Source organism: Excalfactoria chinensis, chromosome 21, assembly GCF_039878825.1.
Source record: "Excalfactoria chinensis isolate bCotChi1 chromosome 21, bCotChi1.hap2, whole genome shotgun sequence".
NCBI lineage: Eukaryota > Metazoa > Chordata > Aves > Galliformes > Phasianidae > Excalfactoria > Excalfactoria chinensis.
The window spans coordinates 3,493,733-3,515,206 of NC_092845.1; the positions used below are offsets into that span (position 1 = coordinate 3,493,733).

General features: G+C 42.8%; 1 protein-coding gene across 1 annotated transcript in view; it reads right to left on the reverse strand.

The window, feature by feature from the left end:
• The window catches only part of LOC140261354 (uncharacterized), a 46,612-nt gene extending 26,155 nt beyond the window's left edge, over positions 1-20,457 (reverse strand). The window contains exon 1 of the mRNA XM_072354661.1: positions 20,280-20,457. The gene's annotated coding sequence lies outside the window, so the exon portion shown is untranslated. The remainder of the gene's footprint in view (positions 1-20,279) is intronic.
• Positions 20,458-21,474: the final 1,017 nt, after the last annotated feature.

The following is a 21,474-nucleotide window of genomic DNA, read 5'->3' on the forward strand; positions in this document are numbered from 1 at the left end:
CAACAAGAGCTTGATTTCCAAGTTGCTGTTGATAGATCCACAAAAGCACAAGGTGATACTTTGGGAGCAATAAGTCATCGTGCATTTAAAAAAATTAAGAACCCATACATGTGAAAAGCTCTCTGAAGAGGCTGCATAAGAACAGAGGTAATTAAGAAGGCAACTTTATAGCTAACATGATGTGTTATTCTCACGTCACAGCACCAGAGCATATGATATTAATAAGTTATTACATCCCTCTAAGTTAGAAAACCCATTATCACACCACCCCCCTTTCCAACCTGGGAACAGGCACAAGTAATTACACTGCTCAGCCAAAATCATACAGAGTATCTGCAGTGCAGCAAGGAAATTGATTTTCAGACTTCCAGGCAATGGTGGAAGTCATCCCCCTTCCCCTCTTTATGGATAGGAAACTGGGAGCAAAATCAGATTAGAAAAATAAGGGCAGAGTGTGAGTTACCCAACTGTCAAAAAGCCAATCCATGCAGGTACTTGCTGCTCTCTAGAAATGTACTGCTGCGCCATTAGCAATGCTACAGACACCTGTGAAATCAGGATTAAATGTTAAGAGAAGACATTGAAACAAATGGAAATACCATTCCTTCCTCTGTTTGCAAAACCTTCAAGCTAGATGGTCAGAGCTGCCATGGCAATTGTTGCTCTCAATGGCTTGTTTTCATACTCTGATTTCCTCTTGAGACTGCAATCATCAGAAGGTTGGGACGAGTGACCCTTCACAGAATTGAACTGCGGGCAAATTGATGGCACAAAAAGTTCTACATTGAGACAAACAGCAAAAATAGGTTTGAGAGTAAAGCCCGTGCAATCTTAGCAAGGGAAGGACCCAGAGAAATATATATTCAATGAGAAGTACAAAAGACTCATCTATAAAGCAAGGGGGGGTTATTTTCTTCAGTCTACTTCTGAGCACTGAGAAGCATTTCCAGCACAAAGGCTTTGTTGATATCAGTCACTAGGAGGAGAAAATTACTTCCCAAACTTTCTAAACTAAGCAACAAGGATAGAATTTCAGAAGATGCTCCATTTTCTGACTGCAGTAGCACACGTGGAAGCACTTTAAGGCAATAAACAGTTATTAAAACAAAAACAGAGGAGAAAAAACACTAAGGGACACAACAGTAAATTAAGTAGTATAATTTATTCAAGGATCTCCGCAGCAACAGCTATTCAACTACTAGTTTTATCAATGAGTTTGATATACCAGATATTGAACAGGTGGTTTAAGCACATCTTAATGGCTCCAGGGCAGCAGAGACAGAAATGCTCATCTTAAAAGAAACTCACATTCCAATACTGCTAAAGAACTGAAAAAAAATCACATGTAAACTACTGTAGAGTTTTGTATCACAGGAATACACAAAGAGATAAAAGAGAAAACAGGCAGTCAATGAAGAATGCAAAGAATAGAATGCAAGAACTAGCAAAGTCAACTGCAAATAAGCAGGCAACCAGTGAAGAGGCAACTAAAAGAAGTTGAATAATGTGATTTTCCCTTTGCAGTCAGATACAGCACTGAATCTGGAACAGCATTAGCAAATTAGGGCAATTCTGAGAACAAAACATTACAATAATCGATTCCTGTAGTACTAAAAGCCTGAGCTAAGCATTCTGCTCCGGTACCATTCAACTCCGTCCATAACTTCAGCACACGAAAAGGAGGCCTTAGTTTTGTTATTCACCTACAGCTTTGTCTGTGGTACAAGCACATATTTGTGAGATTTTATACAAATAACAGTGGTTTAGAAAAAGAAGAAATAAGTTACCCAAACACAAGCAATGGATTCCAGGTTACAATGGAAAACAAAACAAGTATGTCCTTTAGAACACCATTTGCCTTCACCAGTTCTTCCCAAGCAACTGGGTTTGCAGACAAACAAGGGATTCCTGCTCAATTGCTGCACCACACAGATAGAATTCTTTTGTAGTGAAACTGAATGCTATGGCATTTCATGATTAAAGTGTGAGCAAGGATTAAAATAACTGGTGTAAATGGTGTAGTTGCTTCAGATAGCCAAGACTTCCAAGCATCCAAAGCTGCTATGAATCAAGCAGTTTTGCTTGCTGTCAGAATCTCTCCCTCTTAAGGCAACTGACAGTACAAAAATCAAAGCAACTCCGTATCCAAACAACCAATGGCCTTAGAGAAACATTTTTGTTTTATTAATGCAGCCTAAAGACAACTACAACATTTGTTAACAACTTGCTGTGAGAGTAACAACCAACCAACCAGCCTTGCCACAAGTGGCTCCTGTGCAGAGGTCTCTGTGGCTGGGGATAAAGGCTCCCCAGCTGCTTTCAGCTCTGGATTTATTCCTCTAAAGCACAGGAATGCAGTGCTATACAGTGGCAGCTCCCTACAAGATGAGATAACACAGCACACTAAGCTGGAAAATCAACACCACAGAATGCTCAGCTTATCCTTACCCACTGAGTTAATCTAGACATCAGCAGACAGCATTTTGTTATCATCCCAGGCAAGCTCAGCTCACAAGCAAGGTAACTGCTTTAACTCAGTTTAAGAGACATTTGTGTGCCACCATCCACTCCCAGCCTATTTCTCATCCCCAAGAACTCAAAAACCAAGGGAAAGCTTCCAACTGAGCCTGCTTCCTTCTAAGAGGAAATAAGAAACTGCAGTAACATTAAGCCTTACAATGAAGCATGAAATAATGCCATTTCCACATGGCTTCACACAGTACCAGAACTGTGCAGCTTCACAGCTGTTCTTGAGGTACCCTCCAATTCAAAACATTCCACCCCTCTATCCCAGTGGTGTTGAAGGCTCTGATCTCAGCAATCATGCTGCCTTCCCCACATACCTCCATGGCAGATATTCACCCTTCTGCTGCTGTCTAGGCCACATCCCAAACAAACCCACAAACCATCGTCTCCTCTCGTCCACTCTGGCAAGCACAAACAAGAGCAATGCTACAAATGGCCCCTGCTAATGTCTTTCTTTTGTTGCAATCTGTAATTTAATAACCACCAATAAAAATGGCTGGTTCAGGAGCAGAGCTTATTTAATGCTTTAATTGGTACTTATTTCAAACAGTTCATTAGGATGGCAGCATTTACTGCTTGATTTTACAGCCTACCTGACCTGACAAGCAGAAGGCCAGCCACTCTGATCAAGCAGGGACACTAATTAACAAGCCCCAGGTCAGTGCTCTCTTTTCAGACACATTAGGTGCTACTGTAAGGTCACAAGGGAAACAGCGACAACACGCCAAACAGTAAAAGCCTTTTGTTTCCTTGTTCCAACTCTAGCAAAGGGCCCACAGATGGATTACACAGGCCAGCAACACTGACACTTCAGCAAAGGGATCTGGATTACAGCAATATCTGAAACAGTCCTGCAGGACATCCTGTATTGCTACTACATCACCTACTTCATGCAGGTGCAATCCTATGCTTGATAGAGTACGTACATGTATGTACAGAAGTGGAAACATGCTTGCTCCAAACAGGCTGAAATTCAGCCTGCTGAGCCTGGAGCTTCGTGGCTATTTCCAGCAGTGACACAGAACACTTTGCTGACTCTCTGAGGAGGGGGGGGTCAGACTGCACCCTCACCCAACTTCATCATACCAGAATTGCAACAGGATCAATTTCATGCAGACTAACAATAGCGAGCTGGAAGTAATTCCTAGCATGATAGCTTCATTACTGGATATCTCGCAACACGCATCTGTTGGAGCACACCATTTGTGAGTGATAAATAGGAAAACGCTGCCTTATGAATAATGCAAGTTCATCACAACAATGATGGCTTGGAAATAAATCCAAGTCCTCGAGCATTTCAGTAAACACCTTTATGCCTTGGGAAGAAAGGAAGGAAAGCAATATATGAACAGACGACACAGGAAGCTCCTGAGCTGCCACTGGTGCTGCTGTATGAAAAATAAAAGCCTCCTCAGCTGGGTTGATGAAGATCAGAGCTGTCAAACAACTTGAAGTTATGTACTCAATTATAACACCTAACAGTGAATATTTTATGTTTTACTTAGGAACTGTCTTGATTCAATCATCCTTTGAAGGATGACTACAGTAGTTCCTCCCGTCTACTGTACCATCTTTCTTCCCAGCACAGCATCTCTTCATTTCGGTGCTTATACCAACTATTCAGTCTGTATGATAATTTCAGGAACTCTCCCCCAGTTAATTACATGCAGATTTATACAGCTCTGTTTTGCATACCTAATTTTCCCCAGTTTGCCTGCTTTACTGCAATTCCTCTGATGTTTACTTTGTCTTAATATTCTTGCAAAGCTAAAAGGAACTAACACTTAAACATCCATTATTAATTTCTCCTAAGCATCTCCAATTAACTCTTGGAATAGATTGGTATCTATGACAGTTATTGATTGTTGGGAAGTAAATTTCCTATTAGTACAGCAGCTCCAAACTGTAGTTTGAGCATTTTTCTGCTAGGTCAAGTCATCTTAAAGCTGCATCCCTTTAGAGTCCCAACTGAAGCCTGAATGGTTCCAACAGCCCATAAATGCCCTCTTAGCAACTGTGTATCTCAACTGACACAGATAAATCATAAGTTGGTAAAGCAGGCTCAGGTTCCTGACACAGTAAGAGGATCCCAGTGTATGTCTCTATCACACTGCATTGTAGCTCTACCAAACATAACTCAGGACTGTGACCATGAAACTTGCATAGCTCTTAATGAGTCAAAGCTACAGGGCTGAGGCAATTTTCTGTCCAACAATCACTGCAACCAAGAGAGCAAGATGCTAAAAGCTGCTTCCTAAGAGCAGGCACGTCTGATTTCAGCACTGCATTTAATTTTGCTCTATCATGAGACTAATGTAAGATCCCTAAAGGAACTCTAGGCAGGGAAGTAGCATTACATCAGAGCAAAAAGGAAAAAGGAGAAGAGAAGCATTTTGAAGAACACAAAAAACCAAAGAGCCACAAGAATAGGTGAAAACAAGGGTCACACTCAGTAGCAACACATTCCAGGAGTCTGATGCTATCAAAATGCAAGGTGTTATTACACACCAAAGCAATCCTGGAAGCTGAACTTCAGTTACATACCCTTGAGATAACCTTCAGTCAGACCCTTCAGCTCAGAGACAACAGGGTCACATTTAACAGCATTCACAGGTCAGAGCCACTCAGCTTGCAAGCTCTAAATCACAGCACAAAGCACTCATTCCTATCATTCCCATCCCCTGTCTAGAAACCTTCCTAACTACCTTTGTGTTCTCTTTCTATAAACCTCAGGGAAAAGTCAAATATGTGGATTTGGAGAGATTCTTGAAAACCATCTTGTTTTCTTTGCTCAAGTTTCAATTGTAGCAGCGAGAAAGTGGCCTAGAAGACTTTAAAAGACCTCAGGTCTGTACAATGCTCCCGCAGAAATGCATTGCTAAGCAACACATCTGGGCTGTAAGAATGTTCAGGCCAACAACACAAAACAGGGTTCATCAGAATTACAATTCTACAGAGTGTGCCTTGCTACTGCCAGACAATAATATCCCCAAAGGGGACGCAGGGTCAGTATTGATGTCAGCTGGATTTCATTGTGAGGCAGATGGATGTTATCTGTCTGCTTGCATGAGTGGCCCAATCTTATCTTAAGAAGTTTCTGAGCCTGATAATGGCTTTCTAAGTGTTTGAGAGGATAGTGAATGCAAACAGGGACAGGACTCATGTAAGAGGAAGTTTGTACAGAAGGTTATCACTGCAGAATGCAAGACAGACAGACCTTAAACAGCAGCTACTCACATCCCTCTTACACTGAAATGAGGGAGACACAGTAATTTTCATTTAGCCATTGAAATTAATTGACAAAGCAACCAGTTTACTGACTGAATCTCACATACAGAACTCAGAACTGAAGCTAGCTTTTTAGAACAGCAAGCCAAACTTCGGTCTCACTGTAACAGTGGTATAACTGCATGGTTCCAACCCAAACTCCTCTGGCCTCATCAATAAATACTCACTCCTTAAAGGCAGGAGAATAAAGCATAACAGCCCTTACTCTCAGTGAGTAAATAAGTCATTCAGCAGCTAAAAGCTGCAAGGTTTCCTTAGGTCTTCTATGGTTCCTCCTTTAACCACAGCGCCAAGCAATGCATGACCCCTTAAAAGCATCCTTTACCTGGGAAATGGTGCGACTGGCACCGAAGGAAAGTGCAAACTAAAAAGGAAAAAGCAATGCAGGAACCTGCTCAATTTAACTGAAAAATAATTCATTTAGAGGAAATTGTTTGGAGAAATAAGATGTCAGAGCCAGAAGTCAAACAGTAAATAAACTTCACCCAATTTGAGCACGTAGCTGCCCAAAAAACATTCTCCGCAGTAATGTGCAGTTTAAGCACTTAATAAAATTGCCAAGAGGTGTCAAAATAATGAAGCCTGAAAATGAAATCACACGCAAGTAAACCCTTCTCAGTTCCTCCTGAGATCTTGGGGCCAATAACTGTAACAAAGCTATATACAAAAGTGAGCTGCTCTCCACCCCATGAAGACAGAGTCACGTTCTCCCCACTTCCCACACCAGAACAAGCCACCAGCATGGTCCAGCTCATTCTGCACACTTCTTACCCCTGTAACTCCACTTCCGTGACTTGTAACGCAGCAATAACTGAGGAATCATCGCTTCTGCAAGCTCTATTTTAGTTAATGCTTATCTCAGATCTGCTATTTTCCCACTAACAGGCATTATCCCAGAAAACAGCTCCTCAATTCAAATATTGACCAACAAACCAGATTACAGCAGAATAGCCTGCCTGGAAAAAAGGGAACTATGCAGCAGAGAACAGTTGGAACACTCTCATTCTCTTGTGCTCTTTTCTGCTGCTGACTGAACCCTAATTTAGTGTCGGTATCGCATTCTCTCTCATCTTCTCCCTTTTTCTAAGTGTGTTTAATCTGCTGTAAAATTGTTTTCATGGCTGCAGTGAATGTTATTGTAACTGTTTTACAATGTGCATTATCTGCACTGTGTAAAGGCTTTTGCCTTCTGTATGCAAATCCCTACCTTGCCTGCTGGCTCTCAAGGTGTGTGCCCTACCACAGCATCGTTCCACATCACTGAAGAGCACAAATGGTCTTTCCTGCAAGAGAAATTAATAATCACTTTGGTTCTAATACTGCAGGGCTGTAGGCACTTCCTTAAACTCCTGCACCTCAGGCTCGCTTCAGTTCTGTTAATGTTTTAACAGTTTCCATGTCCAAGTCAATGAGGAACCCAGAATAAAGGACCTTCCCAGAGATACAGCCACAGCAGAACACAACATTAAAAGCACCTGCATAACAGCTATTGAAAACTAGCCCCAAAATCATATCCTTATCTACAACATTATCTTTTGCCATTACCAACCTCCATTGCATCCTTTTGTTCTGCATCTCAGCTGCAATAAAAAAGCAGTGTTAAAACTTCACCTTCTCTGCTGGAACAACACATTTACCTCCTTTCCTCTCGCTATTCCCATCCCCCAAAATACACACCCCAGCATGCAGACTCCAGCTCATTTCTGCATACAAACTGTTTGTAACTCAATACTGTAAAACGCAGCCACTTCCCGAAACAAATTCTATTTTTTAAGACACTAAAAAACCTCATTAATAACCAAAACTAATCTAGGAATAAAAAAACCCAGCTACCTAGCTACTTACATGGATTTATGCCATGCCAGCTGACATTTGCAAATGTTTCCAGCCACTCTAATCTCCCCTTGTACACATAACAGATACAGCTTTCACTTTCAAAGTGCAACTATTTCATAATGGAATTTCACTCAGTTACGTGCAAACCAAGTGGGAGCCATATTTCAGGGATCCTGATGGCATACCAATTGACAGAAGGTAAGTCCATAGACTTGTCATATATATAACAAGGATGCAGAACCAGTGTAGTAAATTCAGACATGCCTTTTAGTCCAATAGTTTGATCTCCCAAGCTAAAAGGTCTCAACTTTAAACACTGGGTCAGGAGCCAAAGGTCCAAGCAGCCAATTCCTCTGAAAGGAAAGCATTCGGGCTCTGTGGGGAGTCTCCTAGCTGGAGAAGCAGCAGCTCAAGATCACTTCTGAGACACCAGCTGGGCCTTCTGCCACCAGCTGGCTGATTAGGACATCAATTGTCTGGTTAGATTGGCTCCCCAGTTTCCCCTTCCTGGCAACATCCTCAGCTTTGTAACTCTTCATTTGCTAAGACCTACAGCTTGGTGACCATTAGTGATTGCTTAAGGAGGGAGCCAGCACCACTTCTCAAAGGCTGAAACAAAAATCATCTCAGCTGCATGGAGATGGCATGCCAACATTTAAAAGACAAGCTCATAGGAAATCCCAGGCTGACCCCCAAGCACTGCAGACTGCAAAAAGGCCTTGTTTTGCTTCATATATGCCTATACACAGCTATCGTATCCAGCACAGGAACTCATTTACCAGTGACTTCGGGATCTACTACACCTTGAATTCACCAATTTGCCTTACAAGGAGTCAGCATCAGACTGCCCAAAGAGTATTCCTCAATCTGCCAACACAAGGCCACGTGATGAACCAAAGAAATCAATAGGGAGGGAAGTGAGGAAAAAAAAGCCTACACACCCAATCCTCAGTCACTTCATCACAAGCACTCACACTGTCAGCACCTGAAGCATCATTGCCATGGCAACCATGGCACCTTCAGCCCAGCTGACAGCAGAGCAGGGAAAGGAGACACTTGTCTCCAGTTTGTTAGCTGGGTAATTGGTCCTGCTGTGCAGGGTCACTCATCACCAAGATGACAGCAGGCAATGGCTGTCTGCTTAGATACCAGGGCCACCTTATCCTTGGAATGGATCTCTGGGATTTATTAAACACTCAAGAGGTTAGTGAGCTGTGAAAATCCTATTCACCACCACTGCAGTCTGCTGACTAGAAGCTTCCTCCTGTGCTTCAGCTTTTCTTTATCTTTTTCTGCCTTTTTAAGGGTGGATGGGAGCTTCAGGGATTTAGAATGCCTCAATTTTCAGACAAGGGAAGCCTTCCCACCCCATCACCCTCTGCCTGCCACCTTTTCAAGAGAGAAAATTGGCTGGAGCTGGCTCTTATGTTTAACCCCTCAGGTAGCACACAGGACAGAGCAAGTCTTGTCACAGATTATTTCACTTAACTGCACCACAGTTTGCCAGCAACGACACAACCCAACCCCTAAAGCTTTGTTTCCTGTGCTCATTATTTGTGTTCATTAGCTGCAGATTTGGCTTGAGGCAAAGGGGAAAAAAACAACCCATCTTGTTCTTCATCTGACCCAAATTAGAGATCTTTGGATCAGAAGAATGGATTTGCTTGATGTAATTTCTGTACCAGCTCTCTCCATTATTCATTATCTCACACTATTCCAAACAAGCTGCTGAAGTCCTGTAAGCTGCCACCAATTCCAATCCACACCTCACCTTGCAAATCCATAGATTAAGGTTCTAAAAATACTTCTCTTCATCTATAGTTAATTGTGTTCTGCAGGTCAAAGCAAAAGCACTACCCAATTGCTTAGAAGAAGCTAAGCCTCATTTCTCACACCAGCAGCTCAAACACAGCTCCAGCCAAAGCACCTGGAGCAAAGATAGCAAAGATATCCTGCCCTCCTGCAACCAGAGCTCCCTGCTTCCATTACCCAACCACGTACAATAAAATACAAGGGCTGTTTCCTCACCAGCCTCTGCAAAGCTCACCCTACTCCTTGTGATGCCCTCAAGTCAGTCCTCTGCCCAGGGATATTCAGTCTATATTACACCTCACCATTCAGTTGCCCTGCAAGGATGACATCACAATAAAATATAATTAATATTAACCACGCTGTAAATACCCACTCATTTCCAGCTTGGCACGCATATTATTATAATGACTGCACCTTCCTCAAACTTTAAAGTTCTGTTTTACAAGCCTTCATTTCAGCATAATGTCCTCATAAAACAAAATGGCAGTGCAGTGTGGAGAAGACTAAATTAAAAATTAATGGGCCCTGCCAGTACTGGGCTTTCGCAGAGCCCATAGGAAGAGAAAAGAGTCCTCTCCTCCACGCAAAAACCCACGTTATGTAAAGGTAGCAAATACACCCTTCCCTGACCCAGGTTTAACAGCCACTGCAGCACATTCATTTATAGCCATGCGAAGGATCGACATCACTGCACAATGAAGTCAGGGGATGCAGGGGGCAAGCCTTGTCTGTTAAGAGTATCAAGCCTGCAACTCGTGCAAGATATTTACAGGCAATAATAGAAAGGAGCTGGGCTGAGCACTCAGCATGTTCTGCTGGATAACCTCAGCTCCCAGCATTTAAGCACTTGACCAAAAACTCTCTTCACTGAAATCCCACACAACAGCTACAGGATTTAACTGTGTCACCCTATAGCCCCTTATAGAAGGCTCCTAGATCCCAAGAAAAGAAGCCAATATGGAATTCAATAGGATTGCACTGTGATTAAAGCAGTATCTTTTAATGGAAACTGATTCTTCTTATGCAATTTGTGATTCTTTCTATGCATTTTAAAGCGCATTTGCAGAATTTAAGACACTTGCACTCCCACTCAATTCTGTAAACTGTTACTAAAAGTAAATTGCTTATCCTCTATAAATATCTTCCTTCATCCCCCTCCAAAGGATACTCTAATCTCCTGCAACTCCCATTCCAGCTCCTTATCTCTGCAATAACTCAAGAACATACCACTGAACATACCTAGAACAGCAGTTTTATCTATTGCTTTTAGCAGGAGTCTCTTTTATCAGGAGCTGGTGCACCATCTTCCTTCGAGCTACTTTCCACATTTCATCCTGCCATCAAAACTCAGCACTGCAGCATGCACTGTTTATACAGACTGCTCCAAGTCACTGGGTAATCTGGCATCGTGTTACAGTCACTCCATATTATTATTACTAGGTTCATATCACACCAGGAAAGCCTCAGTTCTTGATCAGCAGCACGTGCTGCTTTTCAGCATCTCCTTGCAGGCAGAGTGACAGCACAGAACCCCCTGGGCCTCCCCCAGAAGAACATTACCCTGCTCAAGCTGCCCTCAGGCACTTCAACTAGATTAAAAGATATGCTCACATCAGTTGATGAAGGCTCCCAGGCCCCCCAGGCAAGTGCCAGTCTTCTGTGAAGCAAGAGGACACGTGGCCTTCAGCACTGCTTCTCTCTTATCCCATACTGCCCATCTATTTAGTATTTATCAGCCTCAGACCAACACGTCCCCAGTTGTAACAAAATCCTTGGCAGGCACCTATGGTTCAAAGATTTAAGCTGGTACTCCAACATCAGCAACAAGATATAGAAAGCACTGCTTAAGCACTGCCAACACACCTATTCCTGTCCCCAGCATGGAAAATACCATCACCTAGGAAACCATTTGGGAGATCTACTGGTGTCCAGGAATAAGGTTCAGAAGTATCTAATACAACAATTACTCATAGGCGCCCACTGGAGAACCTACTGGAGAGCTGACAGTTTCCATAGAAACTATATGGAGGAGCTTACAGTAAGCTTCCTCCCAGCTGTTCCACTTCCAAGTGCAAACAAAAAGGCCCAGCTATAAGCAAAAACGGCAACTCTTAAGTGCAACAGCTGGCCTTGCTGCTTATTGTCCTGCAGTGCCAAACAGATTTTCACATTCCTTAAAGGTTAGCCTTAGGGAGTAAGCAACAGAGTTACCTCCTACAGCAGCCTATTTTGCTGGCTATCTGCTTATTTGTTGACAGCTACTACCTTTAAAAGCCTTTTCACCAGCTCAGAAATAAATTAGTCCTACAGAGATCTCCTAGTGCTCATAGTAGCTGCACAGCACAAATGCCTATAGAAACACTCTAGTTGTCATCCCAGGTGAGATACTTAAAACTCAGTTTTCCTTCTCTGCGCAGACAGGCTTTGAGTGATGCCCTAAGCAGCAAAAAGAGCCTGACAGCAGAAAAGATACCTATACAATGGAGTCCTGTGGCCACGTGGAATGAAGCCCCTTCTAACTCAATTTTGAGCTATCACTGAATTATTACTCAGCATGGAACACACCAAATAAATGCACCCCTGTCTCATCTCAAACAGCTTCCAAATTCCACTGCTTGCACTCCTCACTTCAGATGAGTTCTCCAACAGGCTTTGTGCTGACGGATATATATGTGAATAACCACATGGGCCACCAAACAAGCACTATGACTCCAACAGCCATCCCACTTCATGCCCATTACACAACATACACTCAAACCTGAAGTAAATTTCACCCTCAGAGTTGAAAGTTTGACTCCCCCAGCCTCTCTCGTGCTCCCTCTTTGCCCAAGCCCAATGCCAAATGCCCACCCGCTGGTGCCATTCCCCATCAGTGCATCCTGCAGGTGGATGATGCTCAAGCACATGTGTAGGACTGCAGGCTCTGCCATAACAAAACAACAGCGCTGTTTTAAGTTGTCAGCTGCATTTATGACCCAGTAAACACAAGTGACTAAGAGACCTATCTATATTAGGTGCAGCTATCTTCTTATTGTCAGCCCTTAATTAGGAAAAAAAATCATCTTAGCCATACACAAAAGAGCAAAATTTACAACTCAGCAATAGCTAATCATTTGCAAGGAACAACAGATGCACTTACAATGAAGATGTATTTCACCCATCTTGTGAAGCACTTCTTCCTGACTGAATAATGCATTGTAATGATCATTTGGATAGCTCAAAATACAGTTTAAAACATTTATAAAGCACTCTGTTCTCCATCCGCCTCTGCAGAAGTATTCCTTAATTTGTGCCATACCTGAAGGCTAGGCGGGTGCTGGCAACACATGCACTGATTTCTATCTTAAGCCAAAAGAAAGGAAACAACCTAACCAGACACATCACAGAATCAGCTCAAATCAGAGCAGAAGGAAAACTTACACTTAACAAGTTAAGCCACAGAAAACACATACAGGGTCTACAGACCTACAGAGCCATGTTCAGTATATGAACTTTGCTCACTGGTAACCAATTGTCCAAAACAAAGCTTCAAGTGCCTCAGCATCTAAGAAAGCCCAAGTCTATAAAGCTCTCTACCTGAGGCAGGTAAAGAAGTACAAAAAACAAAGCTGAATCTGAGACTGCTTTTACTTGATATCCTCTAAAGGGGTTAAGATGATTTCTTTCTATTCATATTCAACAGCTCTTCCTCCTCCATATAAAGAAACAAACCACAAGTCATCCTTATTCTTTAGCCTTGGTTTTTGGAACAGGGCTTCAGCATTACTGCTGCTCTGGTCTCAAACAGCCGGCTTCTCCATTGGCACTGGAAGAATAAGGACAGGACCATCCACTCCACCTGAAGCACTGGATAACTACTGCATCCTAGCAAGAACACTATGAGAAAGGCTGTCCCTCTGATATGTGAGTCAGGGACACCAACGTACCTTGAGCTGTTTTTCACCAGCATCCCCATGAGAATTCCTCTATGAATTTAAAGCACGTCTTGCATTTGTACTCATATCTTGCATCTGTCATGGAGCAAATCCTTCAAGGTCCAACGAGCACATCAGCCAGCTCTGCTGAAAACTAAAAAGACACTAATAAGAGAGCAAGAGAACAGGAGCCACCATCCCATCTATTAATAGAAACTTCAGCAGAGCATAAAGAATAGAGGGCTGGGATGACTCTGCCTTCTTTCTAGGATGCTGCTGTCCTGCTTACCAGACCATTAAGTGTTGAGCAGAAGGAAGGACGGGTTTGGGTGAATAATAATGGAGGTGTAGCTTCTGCAGTTTTTCATTTACGTATGGAAAAATGCTTGCAACCACTTGACCTAGCTAACAAGGAGAATGGCTTTTCTGATCTTGCAACATTGAGAGCCTTTCAACAGGCAACACTACCTACTTCTACAAGGCCACTCCTCACCCGCTAATAAAGAGCTCATCAACTCTTCCAGATGAGCACATATAAGGCTTCAACGAAGAATACTGGCTTTAGTCAGGTCTGCTCCAGAAAACAAGCAACTCAAAACAGAGCCCTTCATCCTTCCTTTTGAGCCTGTTACACTCCCAAAAGCAATATGAAGTACTCACACGCCTGAAGGCCATACAAGGCTTATATAAAGCACCCAACAGAACACCTCGCTAGCAACTTGTCTTAGGTGGACTGAAACTTGAAGCCAGCAAGAATTACTCAAGTATTGGCTAGAGCGTGCAGTGAGCTACACAATTCCTCCTAGCAAAACAGCATCCGAGGTAAAAGATAACATAAAGACTCAAATGCATCTATTGCTCCAGAAAGGCTTTGATAGCTGCACAAAGTATTTCATACATGGAGACAAGGACAACAATGCATGAATACCTAACATGCCAGCAAGCTGAACTTATCTCATGTAGCATTCTTCCCAGCTGCCAGCAAACAAAGATTAACCAGCACCTCCTGGCACAGACTACTTGGATCTTGGATAAATCTTATCACTGTTTTCATTTGCAAGTCCAGTGTCACGGTGTCAGCAGCTGAATCAGTTCTGACCCATCTTAAGATTTACATCCATATGTATTTGTAACTGTACAAAGCAGATGATGGAACAGGGCTACTTTAACCTATACTGCCACTCTATGTATATTGCAGCCCAAGCTAAAAGATAAATTCTTTCTGCATAGCATTAGTCATGCTGGCTGTTTTATTCATTTCAGCAGCAGATTAAGAGTTGTCAGCAACACCTTCCCAGCAGGCCTTCCACATTCCCTTCACCTTTACCAATGGAGACAAGGTGCTTGCCACACTAGGCACATTAACATGCATCATAACATGCACCAGGATCAGTACTACAAGTTGCCTGGCAGGGTGTCAGAGCTTGCAAGAAGCCATTAATGCCACCAGAACAGAGTATAAACTGCAGAAGTACAGCATACAAACTTGTTACCTTTTGACTGGGTTATTAGCTAAGACCAGACAACACAAACAGGCGAAGTGACCGAGATCTTTCCCTCCCCCTCCGCAGCAGCTTGCTGTGAATTTAAGATGAGACAGTTGCCTTCTCTTACCTTCAGCTTCTTGCTTTCCTACTACTAGGAAAATTGAAAGGATGACAATGATGTAAATTTGTTATGGGTGACAAGCAGCTGCGAAAAACGATGAATAAAGTCACTAAGCTGCTAGAGCATTTGCACACATGACTGCATCGCTGCCTATCTGCTGAGGAGACAGAACACCTTGGCCAGCTGTAAGCTCGAGCTTGCTCTCTCCCCTTTTCAATGAGAGGAGAGCAACAGCATGAAACACTATTGCAGCAGCTGGCATGAAAAAGTGGCCTCTCATTCTAAGAATTTAGTGACTCCAACATGAAACAGCCTCTCAGTTCAAGCACAGTTTTGGAAGAAGCAATGGCAGAATTCCTCAAGCATCTTCTGATATTAGGAAGTCACGGTGGACCTGAACAGAGCTTTCTCAAAGGAGAGCTCAGAAATGCCAGCCATCACAACTACATCTTACCTTCAGCCTCACACCATTAGCAAGGGCAGATTCTTCCAGGTAAAACAAACTCAGCAGACAGAAGTTAACATAAGAGCACACAGACAAGCAGCCCTGATTCAAGCACACAATCCTCCATCATGGTGGCACATCCATATAAGCCCTCGAACTGGACCCTTACCAGACCAGACACCACCTCCTACCTCTGCCTGAACACTAATTGTTATTAAACTGTTACAGCAACTTCCATCTGATGAGAAAAGTTACATCTCAAAATTATGATGTTGCTGGTTCAATATATTTTATCAACAAGGATTGTACAGCTATAAAAGCTGCTGCCTTTTAAGGGTGGGAAGACTACCGAGTCACTTTGCTCTCATACAGCACGTTCCCCCAGGACACACAGATGCGCTCATGTCAGCTTTACGACAACAATAATACTACTTTGCTTTCCAGTAGTATCTTTTACACTGAATCCTGGCGTGCCTTACAAATGGTGAACCAGACGCTCTGAGTTTCTCAGCATACCTCTGGGAGCATTCACAGAGGCTAACGTCAGCTAAGGAGGCCCATTGCTGGATCTCTGCTGTCAGAGACAGAAGCTATGTCAGCACTGTTGCAAATCATTTCCTATAAGACCCGCGGGAAGTCTGCAGCTGTAAATAGCCTCTTCCCCCCCCCAGTTTTAAATGAAACTTGGAGTACTTGTAACCACCCTGGGCCAGAGCTGTGTTCATCAACATTTTAAGGGACAATTAACATATACATCATCTCAATGGTATTAAGAGAAGGGGCAGCACGATGATATCCATCATTCTCTTAAGTTCAAGAGAAAATTGCCATCTTGCCTTTATTTCTCTCTAAGAAGGCACCACTCTTCCCAGAGGCTCTTCTTACACCATTCATCAATGTCTACTGCTATGTTTCACAATCAGCTTTTCATGTTCAGTGCTCAGCTTTTCAGCCATGCAACACAGACAAGCTCAGACAGAACAATTCCCTTCCTGCACCAAAAACAGCACAACTCCCCTCTTGCTTAGAGACTCCAGTCTCAGCCATGCTACAGATGACGAAGCCTTATGTGGAACTACAAAACTAATGAGGCCCCTCAAACTGCATAGCAGGTGGAGCCCATCCTGTGCTAAAGCAAACAAAGAGCACAGAGAACGGGGGGGAAAAAAGCAGAAGTCTTGCCACAGAGAGAAAATATAGGGCAAAACAGTCCAAGGACAAGCATTATCCCACCTACTGAAAAGGAGACTGACTTCAAAACCAAAGCATTTAAGCACATAGACACATCAGCCTCTGTCTTGAAGGAAAAAAGGAAAGGTCTGATCTCTGATGTGGTAACAGGAAAACTCCTGTTCTATTGTTCTTGCATTATCCCAAGAGGCATCAGGGCAGATTTGATTTATCTTCTCTATTTCAGATGAAAGAACAGGCTCAGAATTTTAAATGGCTTTTTATACCTCTTTCCCGCCCAACTTTCTTCGTGTCAGCCTTCATCTGAAACAAATACCAACTTGCACAATACCAACCTCTTAATTCTTATTCCTTGCAAGACCATTTCCCCTGCTATCATGTAAATGAGCCTCTTTGGAGCTCTCCAGCATTATTATACATCATAGTTGTTTTATTACTCAACACTGTAAAAGCAGTCCAAGCCTCAATTGCTACTCACAGATGAATAAAGTATACAGGGCACTTAGCGAAGCAATGGCTGCTTAAGGTACACAGCCCCTGTATTTGTGCACATTTAGGTTTGAAGTGCCTTGAAAGGAGAATGTAGGTCTGTACAGGAATGTCCTTCAACAGCCAAGCAATAAATGCCATAGTTTTATGCAACATTCATTTCAATGAATCAGTTCCACTCATAGCTGCAATTCTGCCATATGAGCCTTGCTCTTCACTGCTGCTTAGAGGACTTGAATTTAGAGACCTGAATTCTAATTGAAGTATCAAAATTCTGATTCATACAGGACACCTGAAAGACAAATTACTAATACTCTAAAGGCCTCTGAAAGCACTACAACCAGTTGGCTTACATCTCTGATAAGGAGTTTCCCCACAGTCAAAGACAAAGCATTAGGTGCTTTCAGCATGGCCGAGAGCATCTCAAGTATTTCCAACTGTACCCATACAAAATGCAATCAATTGCATCCTGCTCCCCAAAGCCTTCATCCAAGACAACATGCTTCTAAGAAGGAACCTGCTCTCTGTACTTCCTCAGCCTACAAACAACGCTCCTACATTATGCAACCTAAGTGCACAGCATTTGCACCACAAGGGTGTTAGTGTGCAGCCTGTGACAATCCCAGAACAGAAGTCAGCAGGTGCAAGTAGGGACTGACATGTCTGAAAGCACTCAGGCTTGCATCACCTCACCGGGTTTCTCAGCAGAGCAGCTCTGGTCCCTGCAAGCATGAAGGAGTATGTCTTAAGACAATGTTTCTACATAGTTGTAACTGCTCTCCAGTGTATACTTCACCCAGTAATTGCTCTTTTATGTTCTCATCAGTGGTAAGATAAACATAAAATCATTTCTACAATGGCTCAGCAGCTCTAGGAGTATTTAGCACCAGACATGCAGTTTCGTGGTCAGCCACCTCCCAGTCCTGCACTTAAACCTTGAGCTAGCAGTGATTTTGGTATTGCTGTTCTGCTCCAGTCTGTGGCACGGAATAACAATTGTGTCCTAGGAAAAGGCTGCAGCTCTCCAGCAAGAGCCATGGATCCTGCCAGCCCCACAGCCCTTCATTTGTGACAAAACCAAAACTCCCCCACTGCATGAAAACAGTCCAAAGGAAAGGGCCACTCTATTGATCATCCCAGTCTGTTCTGTGCCCATAAGGACCTCCACATTACTTGATGTGCTCACACAGAGAGCTTAACTAAGCCACATCCAAAGCTCCAGCTGCCAGAAGTTTAATACTCAGTGCAGTTGTAGACAATGTGTTACCCACTACACCCATCTACAGCTCTCACACAGTAACTGATCTGCTCCTTAACACACTTGAGAGGACATTCCTACCCATGTCCTGAGAGAGAACATGCTTCCCAGATTGTGTGCAAAGAGCAACTGACTCCTCAGTAACAACACTTCTTGCTGAGCTCCAGTTGCCAGCGCAATTAGGAGCTGAACACTCACAGCTGATGCATCCATTAGTGAAAGGACCTCCCCCTGTGCTTCCTTCACCTCCATCAGCTGGTAACAAAAGCCAAAAGGTTTTTTCTTTGTACTTGCATACCTTACAGCACACCCTTGTGTTTAGCTAGATGATAGTTCTGCTGTTCATCAGAACAAAACACCTTTAATAAAGCACCTCATGCCCCTTTTCTTACACATAAAGACACCCTTAGCAATCCCCAGCACCTGACTTTCCCCATTCAGCAGCAAGCCACCCCTCACCACCCCTTCTCCCATAACTCCACCAGCAGCTCCTCAGTTTTAATCCATTCACACCTGTTAGCAGCTCATTTCCCAGTACCTTACAGCTGGAAGCTGATGGAATCAGGTTCTGCACAGTAACAGCATGAAAGTTTGCCACACTTACTTACATTGGTCTAGGAACACAACATGAACAACGTTAAGATGAAACCTAATTTTTCTTGCTAGCTTAAGCACAGGATGGTACCAGCATCTTATCTTACAGGCTGTATTGATTTCTCAAGTTGATGTATGGCTTGACCAGCATATGTTAATTAAATGCAAGGTCTCTTTTGGATACATCAATTGCTTCTTTTTAAGAGAGCAACTGCTTACGCTGCATAAAGCTCTGTCTGCACACAGGGTAGTGCTAAGCACAGACACCTGAGGCTGACAGAAGCACTGAGTTTCAGGGGGATATACATTTTAATGGCTGCTTTAAAGTCAGAACAGAAAGGGGCTTTCAGCTTCCACTAAATAAACCTCAGTTATGGACTACACATAGAGCAGAGAGCATTATGATAGCAAAACCTCTGACCCCAGATCTTAACTCATTATGTCACACAAGCACACACAGCAAATTTGCTTTATAAGCTGTTTTAGACAGCTATTTGATGGCATTGAAACTGCACAAACCAAGAGGAGGAGCCATGTTTAAGGCATTATATCTCAGTCTCATTATAAGCAGAGTCCAAAGCCAAGCTTTTTGAGGCACATCAGTGCAAGGGACAGCAAAAAAATAAGTCAAACTATAAAAAGTAGCTGTCTGAAATAACACTGATAACACAGTTACCACCATGGCCTATCAATTTTAAGGTATCAAAGCTCATGTCTAACTTACATCCAGCCTCTCATTCTCTCAACGTGCACAGCAATAAATCAGATTCTCACCAACGAGGCAGTAGGTCACCCATCTTTCCCAGTTTCACAACATTCTGTCCCAAAAAGCCTCTTCTCTCTTTCTAAGCTCCTTTCCTGGGGTTCTATGTTTAACTCCACCACCAACAGCTCTAAGCAAAAGTAGAAGTCTTAAAGATACCTACAGCTCTTGGTTAAGGTTCTTATACTCTGCCTTCATGTAAAGTTCTTATTAAAGTTGCACCGAAATAAAAGGAAACAAAAATAATAGGAGCACATCCAGAATTACGACTCATACAGCTGAAAAAGGCAATTACATCTATTGCTTGGGCAAGACACTTTCACATACAAGTTTGCTTGTTGATTCCTAGTGATTTTCTCTTCTCATTTTAACTATCAGTAACCTTCAGACATACACTTTTCTCTTTTAAAAGCACAGGTCTATTCAGTTTATTTCTTTATAGAACATCAGGAGCTCTCCTAGTTAAAAAGAGCCTTACAATACTTGAATAAATAAGCTACAAACGTGCTACCAGCTTTATTTATGGATACAGAAGTAATTACTTCATCCACCTACCTTGCTCATTCAGTTAGTGAGATCTTGAGCCACCTCAGGAGAGCACTGTAATAAACACCCACCCCCTGCATGGCTATAGATAAGGGAGGGCAGCAGTGCCCCTCAGTGCCACCTGTGCTTTGTGGGGTGGGGCTGTTCTGCTTTTTGAGGCACAGCTGTGGCCCTTTCAGTCATTGCAATCAGCACCTGGAGTGCAGGAGGTGCAATCAGTGCTGCAGTACAAGGCCCTGAGCTTTGGGTTTTGCTGGTATGTTCTATCAGTAAATTCCTAATGCTGGCCTTGCTGCAGTGATGCTCCCAGTGCTTTTATTTGTTGCCTTTGGTTTGTGTTTGTAATGCTTCCTGATTCCTTTTTGCTGCTTTTCTCATAGAAATGAAAGGACTTTTTGAGGGGTTGCAAAGAGGTGGATGGCCTCTTTCTCAGCTCTAGTAATGCAGTGGTTCTAGGTATGCAGTGTGTGATGTTTTGGCCTTGATGAGTTTTAGTGGTGCCTTCAATTAAGTACAGAGTCCACTTCAGTGAGCTTCTCACTTGCTAATACAACAAGAGGCAGCTGTAACATAAAGAAGCATTACAAGTAATGTATTTTTCAGTATAATTGCAGGTGAAGGGTAACCAGGTCAGGACTTGAGCAATTCAAAGGTCTTGATGTTTGTAGGCACTCTTTGTTGTTTTAAATTTACTGGTGTAATTCAGTTTACTCCATAGAGATCCCTTTAGTCATCAATCATTGATGAAGTGCATGTGCTATAATAATTTGATAGTAGTAATTGTAGTCAGGGGAAAGCAAAGCAAGTAAAGTCCACTAGTGCTGTTCATGTGACTTGATTGGATTAGGGGCTACCTGGGATGATGGCTGTGTTGCTGTAAGTGTTACCAGCTCATATAAAGGCAATCTTTAGATGTGTAGCAGTTCTCTGGAGGACTTTCTGCAGCTTTTGTATGCAGCTACTGCCCTGATTTAGGTGTGGAGCATCCACTGTGAGCTCCTATGGCATCATCAACTGATGCTCGTGCTGTTTGTAACAACTGAAGGTCAAGATAGCGCTTATTTTCTTCCCAAAAAATCTGCAGCTTTTCACCTCAAATCCAGAACTGTAAGCATTTATTTCTGAATGCCACTTTAATTGTGTTAATCCTGGTCTGAGGTTTGTTATCTTGCACTGATCTACTAGCTATTTAAACTATCTTAAT